Source organism: Prionailurus viverrinus, chromosome F2 (genome assembly GCF_022837055.1).
Source record: "Prionailurus viverrinus isolate Anna chromosome F2, UM_Priviv_1.0, whole genome shotgun sequence".
In the NCBI taxonomy this organism is placed as follows: domain Eukaryota; kingdom Metazoa; phylum Chordata; class Mammalia; order Carnivora; family Felidae; genus Prionailurus; species Prionailurus viverrinus.
In genome coordinates this window covers 65,269,181-65,283,605 of record NC_062578.1, presented here as the reverse complement: position 1 = coordinate 65,283,605, position 14,425 = coordinate 65,269,181, and positions in this window count along the sequence as shown.

Genomic DNA, 14,425 nt, shown 5'->3' with positions numbered 1-14,425 from the left:
CCACATTCAACAACAGTATTGCTACACAGAGGGAAAAGACGTTTTCTTGTATACTAAAGATCTTTTATCCCCACAACTGAAATAATTGTCAAGCTAAAAACATGACCATGGCAGAATGGCAGAAGGAAAGACGAGCTAAAACCCGACTGCATCAGATTAGGTCTACAGAAGTGAAGAATGAGGCATATGTGCATTTAATGAATAAGTTTTTTTTTCTTATCCTCAAGTTCCAAGTTAACGTATTCTAATGACTGGAAGTGTGGGAATCTTGGGAGGGGATGGAATAGTGGAGAGAACGGACAGCTCATTTCCAAATTACATCCTCCTCTTGCGTGCAAATGAGTGACTCCAGTCAATAAAGAATAGCCATCTGCAGTCACTGCTTTGTACAATAAGGTCCCCCACCCCCTACAATGGAAATTGCAATGTCTATTTCAAGCATTTCATCCTTCTGTTTTGCTAAATTTTCCCTCCTATGTTTATATGGTTACTTAATGGATGGCAGGGTCTCTTCCAAGGACACATCCATAACCAGAGACATTCTAAGAGATATTGCTGACTGCATCTTAATCCTTCTTCTTTGGCCTAACAAAGGAAAGGAGACTAGGCAGGGCCCAACTTGCTTTTTAAAGTGTGGTTTCATAAAATTGGCCTTTCCATAACAATGTGAGCTGTTCATTCAGCCTATAAAAATGCCTCCTATTAGACAGCTGTTTTGTTTTTGCTGAGCTTTGGAATTGGGGGCATGGTATTTACACTGTGTCCTATTATAAGCTAAATAGGCTCACACCCTGGAAACAGTTACTGCTTAATGAAAATAATATGCTATAACCAAGATTATATTAACATCTGACAAGAAGACCTCCCTTGTACTAAAATGTGTCTGTTCTAATAAAAGTATATGCAGATTTAAAGCTATTTCTCTGGTTTTACTCATGGGAATTATGTATAACATGACTTTTCTTTATATGTTTTATCTGAATTCAAAAGGAAAGCTTCTGATGATCTTTGAAAATGTTTCCTAGTTTGGTAAGATGCACAGTCCTGAGACTTTAGTAGCAGACAGACCCAAGAGGATCTGAGTTGTGCCATTAAGTTGCTATACCACCTTGTAAAAACCGCGTAACTTCCATAAGGTTCGATTTTCTCATTTTATAAGTGGAATAAATATATACATAGCACATGGTATCCTCATGGAATTCCAAGACAATATCAAGTACCTAGTTCTATACTAGAAAAAGAGCAGGTATTCACTCAACATGGAATCATGGTTATCAGCATAGGCTTGGGAGTTAGTCTGAGTTCCTACCTTTGCTCCAGCACTTTCGTGGCTATGTCTTTGCTCTTGTAAATTTGGCATAATAATAATAGCCATTGGAATGATTTATTTAGAAAGATGAAATAAGATAATATACATGTGGCACTTAGCATAAAATCTGATAGATAATAAACATTCCATTCCTTAATTCAACAGGTATTTTCCAAGCACCAGATTTTTTTTTGTAGAGCTGAAGAGTCAACCATGAGACAAATGGTCAAAAAACACAGCCTTGTGAGCTAAATTTTCCAGAAAGAAAATACAACAAACAAAATAAATAAGATCACTCTTATTTTTTTTAACGTGAAAAAAATGCCAAGGAGATTTACAAAGAGCCGGGAGATGAGAACAGGGTTGAAATTTTAGGTAGTTAGGAAGCACTCACTAAAAAGATATAATCTGAGTAAAGACCTAAATGTTAACAGTTATTACTGTTACTATTATTTTTTCCTATCTTTCTTACTCAGTAATCTCTGATAGAATTGAATCAGAAATTAAACGAGAAAAAGGAAACCATTCAAGATGGAAGGCATTTAATTTAGGAAATTAGGTGCTTACAAAAGCATTGAAAGATATGAAGAAGTGAAATTTAGGTGAAACTACTGTTTTCCTTCAAGAAATTAGGATGTTGAAATTGCTGGAGGCCACTGCCAATGATCTCATCTACCTGTGGCATTAAAATGGTAATTCTTAGGGGTTTTCATTAAAGCCACTGGTTAAACCTCATATTTGTCTATCACCAAAGCTGATGCACCTGCCTGTCTCTGGGGAAGGAGTTACATTAATTTATATTTATTTTCTGCCTTCAAAATCTCACATAAATGCATCTCATTAAAGGATTTAAACCAGAATACTGATGGTAATGGATTCTGGGAAATGAAATTCCTAGATTTCTAGCTTATGATAACAAAGGACGGCATACAATGGGGTCTGGGTAAGTGTCTATCAAAAAGTAAGAAAAGGGAAGCCTGGATGGCTCAGTTGGTTAAGCATGTAACTCTTGATTTTGGCCAGGTCACTGATCTCGAGTTTGTGAGTTCAAGCCCTGCAACGGGCAGTGTGGAGTCTGCTTGGGATTCTCTCTCTCCCTTTCTCTCTGCCCCTTCCCACTCTCACTCTCTTGCTCTCTCAAAATAAATAAACTTAAAAAAAATAAAAGAAAAAAAGATGGAGAAGCAAGGCTATTTACTATATATCAGGTATGCTACATTCTTTATATTCATTTACTCCCCTGCAAAACTATTATTAGTGGTATGTTATCTCCCCCATCTCAGAGATGAAGAAACTGGAGCTTGGATCAATTCAGTATTTTCTCCGAAGTCACACACCAATTAAGTTGCAGAGCTGTGATTTATGTGATTTATTCCTCCTAAGATTCCAGAACCTTCCTTCTTAACCACTCTGCTCTTATTTACCTGTTTTTATCCCTGGAGAAAAGGATAGAGAGTGAGGCTAATTATGTAATGATCTAGAGAATATCATAACTGGCTTTATTTGTAACTGACCTTGTCAGAAAGGAGTGATGGAAATGGTAATTTAAAAGGGACAAGAGGTAGTTCTGAGGCAGAATTCCGTAAATATTGCTCAGGAGAAGAATGAAGAGATGAGCCAGAACATCTCGTAGTTCTATTTCCACAAATATTTTCAACCATTCTATTTTCAGGCAAGACCTCTTGTCCAGAGTAAGGTCTGCAGAGAATTAGAGTATAAGTTCTAGAAGGACTCTTAGAAAGCAATTTACCCCAGAGAGGGAAATGAGACCACCAAGACCATCAACATGGAGAGATTTGTTCAAATTTACACACAGGCAGACTTGGGAGTAAAAAACTTTCTCTTCTAGACCATGTTTTAGTCTGTTGTTTTAATTATTTAATATCTATGATTTTTTGTGGGTCTGGTGGTTAAAACAGTTAAGTAGAAATCTTGTTTGCTATTCTTGGCTCATCTGCAAACTTGCTGGCAGCTATGTCATGTCTCATTCACTTCATCCAAGGTTTCCAGAAACTCCATGTTACCATATGTGGAATAGGAGTCTCATTAATCTTCATTCAAAGTATTAAAAGGATTGGACTGTGAGTTAATTTGTATAAAGCACTTTGAGATTTTTGGATAAAACCCATTGTATAAGTAAAGAAGGGGGACTATGTACCCTTTCTGAATCATCAACCAATATTTTGAAGAATGACAGATTCTAAATTCTATAAGGAATGCAAATGTTCCTCTTTGAAAACTTACAGCCAATTTTGGAACGATTTCAATATCCATGAAATTTCAAAAGTAATCATAAAGTGAGCTTGCCTCCAAAATCTTCCTGTGTAAAAGTAGAAGCATTTTTAAATTACTTCTGGGATATTTCTATCCTGAGGAAACAGCTGGCCATACTCTCCATTTAACTACACATTCCCACGCCATCTTTCGAAACTAAATACTTAAATTTACTTCAACCATATTGTATTAATATTTATTATTCAAAGAAGAAGAACAAATAACCACTGATTATTTTTTATTCTTTAAGAAGCACTATGTTCTTTATGATTTATACGTGGGACTCAATTTGTGTGTTTTGTTTTGTTTATCAATCTTTGTCCATCAAATATATTTATTCTGTCAGAGTAAACTCCATGTTATTCACTGTACTTTAGAATTAAACATTTTATTTCAGTTAGAGGATACCATTATCTCATCCCCAGTAGAAAGAAATAACTATTTATTCTCCTTTCTCTCCTATTCAGAGGCCCAGAAACAAATTATTTTATACAATGTGAAATTTATCAAATGCCCATACTGAGAAGCACAGTAATTCTTAATTAACTAATCTGTTCCCCTCACCAGGCTGTATCATCAGAAATATCCAAAGAATTAAAATGACCTAATCTTTTTTGAGAGAGAGAGAGAGCGTGAGTGGGGTAGAGGGAGAGAGAGAAGGAGGGAGGGGGAGAGGGGGAGAGGGGGAGAGGGAGAGAGAGAGAGAGAGAGAGAGAGAGAGAGAGAGAGAGAGAGAGTCAGTCCCAAATAGGCTCCACGCTCAGTGCAGAGCCCAGTGAGGAGCTTGATCCCACAACTCTGGGGTCATGACCTGAGCTGAAATCAAGAGTTGGATGCTCAACTGACAGAGTCACCCAGGTGCCCCCCAAATGACCTAATTTTTAAAAATAGTAACTGAAAAGAAGACAAGGATACTTTTGTTGTCAAGCACAAATGGCATTTGCCACCTTCTTTCCAAACAACTTAGAGTATTTAGCTTATCATAATTAAATCTGTCCAAAAAACACCTGTGAATCAACTGATGGAGATTCTATAGTGTATTGGGCTATTTGGTTCTCAACATCCTGCCATCCGGGTCCTATTTCCACCGTACCACTCAAACTGAGTTTGACAAAACTATCAACAGCCTCTTGAACACTAATGTCTTCTCGAAATGAACTTTTTCCTTGGAGTTTCTCTGGATTTTCTCCTAGGCCTTCAATTTATATATTCTCCTTGGGTGATTCCATATATTCCTTTTATATATTCCATGACTTCAGTCATGTTTATGTTTTGAACCATATGTTTATAGTCCAGATATCTGTGCTGAGTATCAGATCTTTATACTCAATTTCATATTAGGTATCTCCATTTGGATATCTGATCAAACTCTCAATACCTAACATTCCCAAAATTGAACTCATATTCCTACCCCCCACAAACTGTATTTTCATCTGTTTTCTGAATTTCAATGAGTGCCATCCATCAATCTTTCAGTTTCTTAAGCTATAACCCTCAGAGTCTTTATGAATGTCTTTTTCTCCTTTCCTCAACACCTACAATCAATTACCAAGTCCTCATGATTCTGCTTTTAAATCCTTTTAAAATAATCCATGATATATACTACCTCTGTTGTTTAGACCACAATCATCTCTTTTTTGGATTATTACAAAGGAATTCCAAGTGGACTTTCTGTGTTAAATTTTATCTTTCTCCAACTCATTTTTTATGCTGGACTAAAATTACATTATGGACATATTATTTTCTTCCCTCTCTCTTATATTCCTAGCATCTAGCTCTTTGCCAAGGCATATAATAGGAATTCATTAGTGTGTGATCGAACATAGAAAGGAAGGGAGAAAGAAAGGAAAAGAAGAAAAAAAATGACAATTAGAATTCATGTTTTTTTGTTTTTGTTTTTGTTTTAAAGACAAGCTATGTTCTTTCATCTTTAAAGTCCCCCCAAAAGAAAACAATTATTTCTGAAATGAGTAGATATGAAGCAGAGCAAAGCTAAACTACGTATGAGACACCCAACAGTAGGGAGGGAAACAGGAAGGCGGGATTGCAAAGAAAGGGAAAATAAATTTTCCATTCCACCTCACTTGGCCTTTCTCTATGCCAACAGATACCATTACCCTGAGTGGTACTGAACACTTCCAGCCCGAACAGAAAATCATTTTCAGTGTTGCCTATGTCATAGGAAAAAGAGTGACTGTTACTCCAAAAAACATTACAAGAATGAAAAAAAAAACCCAAAACCCCACAACGAAACCATTAACTAAACCAGTAATTTCTACTGATATAAAACTGCTGCTCTGAACCTTTTATTTCTTGACCTTTAAAGTTTAGCTGGTCTAAATTGTGGCATTTCAGTGGCAAGGAAGGTGCCCAGTTCTAGGTTTTCACACTCAAATAAGCCAGGGAAACCTTCAAAGAAATTGTGATGAAGTTGGTGAACTGAGTGAGTTCACCTGACTAAGTGAATAGAAAACCTATCATCACCTCCACGGAGGGTTGGCTGAACAGGGCTTGCAGAGTAATACATCAGGCTGCAGTGTTAAGTTCCCATGAATGGAGAAACATCATTTGCTATTTTTTTTTCAAACATGGCAAGCACGAAGGAAGGAAAGAAGGAAGAAAGGAAGGAAGGAGGGAGGGAGGGAGGGAGGAAGGAATGAAGGAAGGAGGGGGGGAGGGAGGGAGGGAGGAAGGAATGAAGGAAGGGGAGGAGGGAGGGAGGAAGGAAGGAAGGAAGGAAGGAAGGAAGGAAGGAAGGAAGGAAGGAAGGAAGAAATCTTCCTTGAGATTTGATTGCAAAGCAATGCCCACTGTCTTTTAGTGTCTTACTTTTCCTGCTGCAGTTCTTGTCCCAGGGCAGGAGGACCAGATGTGCAGTGATTCACAAGCAATGTGAGGTGACAGTTCCTCCTTGTCTGGAAATACTAAACACATTTCAAAGACGCATTTTCAATTGTGCCAAACCCATTTGAAACCACCCTTTTAAAAAATGACATCTTTTCTTCTTGTTAAAAATGTTTTCCCCTTAGACTCAATGTACCTCAAACTGAGCTCTCTGGGTATTTGAAACTGAAAGCATTTTTTTAAAAGCAATTTTGTAATTAATGAGAGAAAAGAACAATTTTTTCAATTCTGGGAAAGTCAACCCAACTTACTCCAATATTTTATAGCCTGTTACGTCCATAATTTTCTCTTTTGTGTCTCTCCACATATATTTGAGGATGCTTTTACAGATGAGCACTAAGTATCCTTTTTAAAAAATTACTTTAATTTTCCTGATTATATGCTCTATGCAGAATATTAAAAAATACTCAAACAGAAATGACTCATTATCCCATTAGTTAGAAATAACTTCATTCTTAGTATTTTCTTCACATGTTTTAATAAAGCTCGCCCTCGTTGTTGCACCCCGAGTAATTTAAATACCACGGAAATAGGTTCAAAAACATTATTATTTATCCACACTAAGTTATGTGGATTTTTAGGTATTTTTCAATTTTTTTCAGTATTATACATTTTACAATCACATATTTCTGTACATTTCTCATGCACAGCATCACAGATAAGAAATTACTGTATCGAAAAATATATATTACATATATATTTTGAGGCATTTGATTCCTATTTTGAAATAGCCTTTTAAAAGACGGTAGAAAAGTTTACTTTCTCATGTGCAATATTTAAGGACAATCTCTCTCACTACAATTTTAAGAGCATTGGGCATTATTTGTTTTAGCTTTCAAATCTGATGAACAAAATGGAATATCCTTATTCTTCTACTCGGCATTTTTGATGACCAGGATTGTTGAAATTTTATAGTCATTTTTCTCAATGTCCACCAACTTGCATATGCTCACGGGTGTGTCCCTTATATGGTAATTTTATTTATCTTTCTGGGTCTGTCCCTAGGGTTTATATTTCTATGAATGTAATCATGATGTCTGATTTGGTTGAGAACTCCACCCTGGGTTTGAACTTAGGCTCAGCTGTTCTAGAAAAATGCTTGACCAAGATTTCCCAATACCACTCAGTAGAACCAGATCTACTTAGGCTTCTCTGATCTCAGATATGAGTAGCATTAATTCTGAATATGTTCTAAAAATCTATCCTTGTGTTATATAAAACCATTGAAGGGGGAAGCCTGAGTTTCTTAAGTAATTATTCCCCAAGGAGATGGCAGCCAATGCCGAGAGAGAGGATGAGATCACTCTTATTTATTATCTGGCCTTTTGGATCAGCTCACTCTGTTCCTTTAAGGGGCAACAGAATAATGAACTGGAGCATCCTGAAAGACTTCAGTTTATAACCATATGTCCTCGTGTTTATTACTAAGTATGAGATCAGAAGGCCATATGGACTGACTTGGGGATGATATTTTAAGAAATTATGAAAATGATTCATAGGAAGTACAATGGATAAACACAAAGACATGAAAACTGGGGTCATTAATAATTTGATAATGTTTTGGACACAGCTATAGTTGACAGTACACACTGAGGTACACAGAAGAAGCAGAAAGTGTTTGAAAATAGCAAAAGACATGGTTTTGGCAAAGAAACAAATGCCAACCGCAAAAACCCCACAGCTTTCCAGATTCCCCCAAAGAACCAGTTGTCCTCATTCAATACCACGGGGCTAGAAAGAGTAATTATTAGCATTGCCACCTCTTGCCAGTGCTATTCTAACACCTCTACCATACACTTGTAACACCTCATAATCCAGCTTTGGCAAATGTCTAGCCCTTTTCCAGCTGCAGGAACCCTGCCGGACCCTTCCCTTCTCTAAAAGATTTTCACATTCCACCTCCGCCACCACAGGAGCAAGAGATTAAAACACAACAGCCACTCTTTCCAACAACACTTTTGAGCTCTGTATTCTGGACTGTTCTCCGACCTCCACCCTGACCCACCAAACCATTCTCAATGGTAAATTGATAGTAAATGGTAAGTGCCCATCATTTATTTCTATTATATAAGCATATTAGTTTCCGTGAATTAGCATATACAATGCACCATGCAATATGATAAGCATTTTTCAGAAAGTATAAATATATTCTCACAACCCATAAATTAGATTCTATTATTATAACTATGATTACTAGCTATCATTTATTTACACACCTGCTTTGTTCTAGGAACTGAGATGAATGTGTTCTAATAATAATAACACTTATAAACTTCTCAATAACTCTACATGATATTAAAGCCATTTCATAAATAATGAAATTGAGATTCAAAGATGTTAATTTAATTGTATGTGAAGCACTTACTGCAATGGTTGACATCAAGAAAATGCCCAGTAATAGCACCCATTCTACCATTAGCATTATATATTTTATTATTAATATTAATTTTGATGCCATGGGACATGGTCCTTCCTTTGGAAGGCATACCATAGACAAAAAAAGTTAGTACCTTTGTGATCATCTTATTAATAATGCTAATAATATTAATGCTAATAATATTAAATAGTATCAATAAATGATAGTAATAATACCAATATTATTACTATGTGTATGCAAAATATTAGATAGTACATTAATAATATATACTATATTAATACTATATGGTATAATGAAAATACTACTACTGTTAAAATATTATAAAATGATACTAATACTCTTAAAAAAACAGCTTAGCTTTATTGAGTACCTACAGTGCCGAACAGTGAACTACAACCTTATTGGGATGTACCTTACTTTAATCTTAAACAATTCTGTGCATTGAATTCTTGTGTTGCTTCCTGACTTTCAGATGAAGAAATCAAGGGTAAGAGAGATGAATTAACTTGTCCAAAGTTGCACAGCTTGTACAATAAGGGACAGAATCTGAATTTAGACCATCTGACTCAAAAGCTCTAGTTCTTTTTTTTTTTTTAATTTTTTTTTCAACGTTTATTTATTTTTGGGACAGAGAGAGACAAAGCATGAACGGGGGAGGGGCAGAGAGAGAGGGAGACACAGAATCAGAAACAGGCTCCAGGCTCTGAGCCATCAGCCCAGAGCCCGACGCGGGGCTCGAACTCATAGACCGCAAGATCGTGACCTGGCTGAAGTCGGACGCTTAACCGACTGCACCACCCAGGCGCCCCAAAAGCTCTAGTTCTTAATCGTTGCACATTTGAGACTTAAAAGGCAACTTATAAATCACTTTGTCTTTAACTCCTTATCTTACCTATGAAAAAATGAAGGAAATAAAGTGCCCATGATCACACAGCACTTACTGGCCTAGCCGAAACTTGGTATAATAGCCTTATTGTTGGCTTACTATGTACGCCACTGTGCAAACATTATCTTCTTTAAAGCCCCAATATCCATGTAAATTAGGTACCAATGTAATCCCCTATTTACCTTAAAGGAAACTGAAACTCAGAGAGGTTAAGCTACTTGTTCAAGTCGAAGGCCACAAGAGAAACTGGGCTCTGGACACAGGCAGCTGGGCTTCTGAACCTTTGTCCTTAACCACTATTAACTTCCTGAGTCAGTCATCTCTCAATCCAACATCCTTTCCAGGTCACCATGATGGTTTCTATTTCTTCCCCAAGAGCAATAGTGTTCTGGAGTTCTATCAGACCAACTTTAAAGAGACAGTTGCTAAATTTTCAGGATTTTTGTGAGCTGGTGGTCAAACACAGTCATTACTAAAAATTGAATTTTATAAGCTTCCAGTCAAATAAATTATACTAAAAATAAAGGCTATCCTTTTGTACCTTGATGATCCATTTTATTTATAATACTATTAATATTAATGGTAAGAATATTTAAAAAAAATTTTTTTTTCAATGTTTATTTATTTTTGGGACAGAGAGAGACAGAGCATGAATGGGGGAGGGGCAGAGAGAGAGGGAGACACAGAATCGGAAACAGGCTCCAGGCTCTGAGCCATCAGTCCAGAGCCTGACGCGGGGCTCGAACTCCCGGACCGCGAGATCGTGACCTGGCTGAAGTCGGACGCTTAACCGACTGCGCCACCCAGGCGCCCCAAATGGTAAGAATATTAATAAGATTAATAAATACTGATAAATAACAAAAATACTACTACTGTTAATATGATATACTTTATTTTACTATATTATATAACTACACTTCCAACTCCTAACTGCTTTACTACATTTTACTATTACCTAGGCTCTTCACATTATATGTCTATTCTATCTGCATGTGGGAGTACTATATAATGGTATGCTAGCACACATCTTTTCACAACTCTGCCTTTAGTGATTTCACATAGGTAGCTTAAAACTGGCCATGGTAGGGCTGTTTACACCACAGAAATGGGCAAATGCTTCAAACAGGTGTATTTATTTCCCCCACATAGTCCGTTGTTAAACATTTCCCGGTAGCACTGCCAAAGGTCATGAGTATTCAAAGAGAAGTCACAAAGTATGTTTCCTAAATCATTTAGGTTACATGAGGAGCCCTCAAATTTGCTACACTCATTCAAAAGATATAATGTGGATTGTCTTGGTGGCACTACTGATATCATGTGAGTACAAACGAAAAGTCTCTGGGGAACTTCAGTGGATGTTCAAGCTAAGAGGCTTATACGTAGCTCCGTGAAATAAGTCTCTCTACCTCTATCTCGCATCCTGTAAGTAACTGAGTATGAGACAAAGGGTGGAAGGAAGATAATATTCTAAATTTATATAATATCCTACATTGTGGACCATCTGACCAACCATCAGTTTCGAGTGGTAGACCCTACCCTGAAGAGGAACAAAACAGTGAAAGAGGACGCTAAGCTCACAGGCCAGAGGAAAAATCCAGTTAAATGTGAGAGAGGTGCACAGCCTAAGAGGCGCGAACCAGTCCATGTGATCTCAGACTACCTGGCTTAGTAGTGTGATGCTTGGTAATTCTGCCTTGTGGGTCACTGGTTGAACCTGGCTTCCGCTGTGAGTAGTTGAAAGCTGCTGGCAGCAGCAGGTGATTTAATACTCGGAATGAAACGAAGCAGTCAGCTCCGCTCAGGTCTGCACGGACTCCTGTTTCTTTCCACAGCAGTTGGCAGTCATTAGCACCCTTTTTGACAGTCTCTGCAGAAAGGCCAAGATCATAGTACTCCCAGAGACTAAAATCACATCTCACCTTGGTGGTCCCTCCAGCTCAGAACTATAGAGGTGAGAAATCTTGTTCTGCCATTTGGTCTCATTAGAGATCTTTCATTCCCAGCAATATGCTTCTTTCTCGAGGAGCTTGGAGTCAAGAGTTCAAAGGGGCACTAGAAGGAAACAAAACATATTTGTAAAGCCTCTTTGCTCTGTCATTTTTCTTTCGCAACATTTCTAAGGACATGGTCTTAAATCAAATTCTGTGGGGGACATTTTCAGTAGAGGAAAATTTTGAACAGCTGAATTTTGTTTGAATTTGTCAGATTTATTTTGAAATCGTTAAGTTGGAAAGACAATAAATTATGGTGTGGAATTTTGGGAGACCTCATCATGGTAGAAAAGTATAGCTGAGCAAAGTGACCTCTCCCAACTATTTTAAATATTTAGATCTCTGGAGAAAAGACCAGGTGGTGACACAGAATCAGAGACTGAGAACTGCAAAGGACAATAGTGCAAGGGGCTGAGAGGCTTGCACCTTAGTCTGCACTCTGTCATTTACAAGCATTGTGAACTTCAGAAAAATATGCATGTTGAGCTAGATGGACTTCCATCTCTAATATCCTATGGTGCAGATTTTTTAAGCAGATAAAATACATTTCTATACAAATTTTACCAGTGAAATATCTACATGTGTTAATATATGTAAAGCACTTGGCACAAGGTCTGGAATATAACAAGCGCTATGTACAAAGATCCTTCTTTGTAGGGGCACCTGTTTGGCTCAGTCGGTTAAGCATCTGACTATTGATTTCGGCTCAGGTCATGATCTCATGGTTTGGGAGTTTGAGCCTGGTTTCGGGCTCTGCAGTGACAGAGTACAGCCTGCTTGGGATTCTCTCTCTCCCTTTCTCTCTGCCCCTCTCTGCTTTCTCTCTCTCTCTCTCTCTCTCTCTCTCTCTCTCTCTCTCTCTCAAAAATAAATAAAAATAAGCATCTTAAAAAAGATGCTTCTTTGTAAAATCATTCTTTGTATGAAAAGAAAATTGGGTAGATGCTGCCTTTTTCTTCTTCTTCTTAGAAAGTAACGGTGCATATTTGCTTATTAAAGACTCAGAGCATTCTTGAGGAAATAAATCTATTCATTTGGCATAATTTAGCATTCTCAAACTTATTTGGTGATAAAACCTCATTAGTCCATAGTATCTACATAGCCCTCCAACTGAACTACACAGACCCTCTTTTCCAATTCTATAGGAATTAAGTCTTGCTCTCAGCCCACCGCCTCAGGCAAACATTAGGTGCTAGACCCTGTGCTAAGATATTTACAGTAACTATCCCATTTAATCCTTAAAACTCTGGAAGTCGGTGATTTCACGACATCTTCGCCAATGAGCAAGGGGAAGCTCATAGATGTTTAGTAACTCATATAAAGTTACATAACCAGGATTGAACTGTCAGTTTTCAGGACCTCTAAGACAGTCTGAGTGACGATAAGAAAATGAGAGAATGAGTAAATGCTTCCTGACTTGGGCTGGAGTGAGGGCTGAGCTTGGACATGGTGTCCACTGAGAGGAACTTTGAACCTCCTGAATGATCTCAGAAGGTGGAGCTAAGGAATTGAGACAAGGGAGGGGAAGCCAGGCTACAGAACCCCCGTGTCACAGTCAGAACCAGTTAGGGAGGGCGTATATATGAGCAGGAACTGGACATACCACCACTTTCCTACATCCCTTCCTGTCTTCACATATGTGTTCTATGCATGTTTGCCCAAAGTAGAAGTATCAATTCCAGTAGGTGTTAACCAAAAGGCACTATAATATATTTAGCTAATGAGACACGTGATATAATCAGAATACCACCCATATCAGCAAAGTCTGGGCCCTGTGTGGTCTTAACCGATTAGGTCTTGCTGATATGGACTTCTTAGCACAGGTGTTGATAAGCTCTGCCTATGACCCCTGGTTTGCCTCCAAAATATAGAAACTTCTGTGACAGTAATATGGGGTGACTGGGGGGACCTCAGCCCTGAAGTCAATGACAACTTCCAATTTCTTAGCTGGAGTCAGATTCACAGTTTTAAAAGAATTTGGAGGCTGTTTATAAATACCAAAGGCCACTTATTCATGGTGAATCCAATCACATAATATAATGAACTTTCCAGTTGTTAACAACAAAGGAGGAAGTGGTAAGTTTAATTGCTGGATTTCATTTAGCAGATAAAGTTGGAGACTTCCAAATAATCCTCAGGTATAACCATTAGTTACTGTGTAAGAAAATAAACCCAGTTTCTCCAGATATTATGATTGTTCAAGAGTAATTAGAAAAATATACTGCTTTCCAAATATATTGTCAATTACTTTTAAATTTTATAACAATTTTCTTCAGGGGAAGAAAGCCATTTGTGGGCTTTATCTGGCTCATCAGCTAATAGATAGCAACTTTTACTATATTTGATTTTCTTTATTTGTGTGTGTGAAGTTTAGTCACCCAGAAAGAATCTTTTGTGGTCATTATACGGTCTTAAGAGAACTCAACAAGTATTTTTAATGATGAAATTGTAAATCCTGGTAACTTGTGGGATAAAGACGTGAGCAGAACCAGTCAAGGAACACCACCCGAAGTTTTATTTATAAAACTTATTCACGCCTAGGCACATTACATGTTACACTTGGCCGATGTATTTAACATTTTATATACTTCATCTGTACATTGGGAATCTTGGTTTATAAGATACATGAGTATATTTTGATATAAAATTGTATGCTATTTGAGATTTGTACACAGATTGAAAGA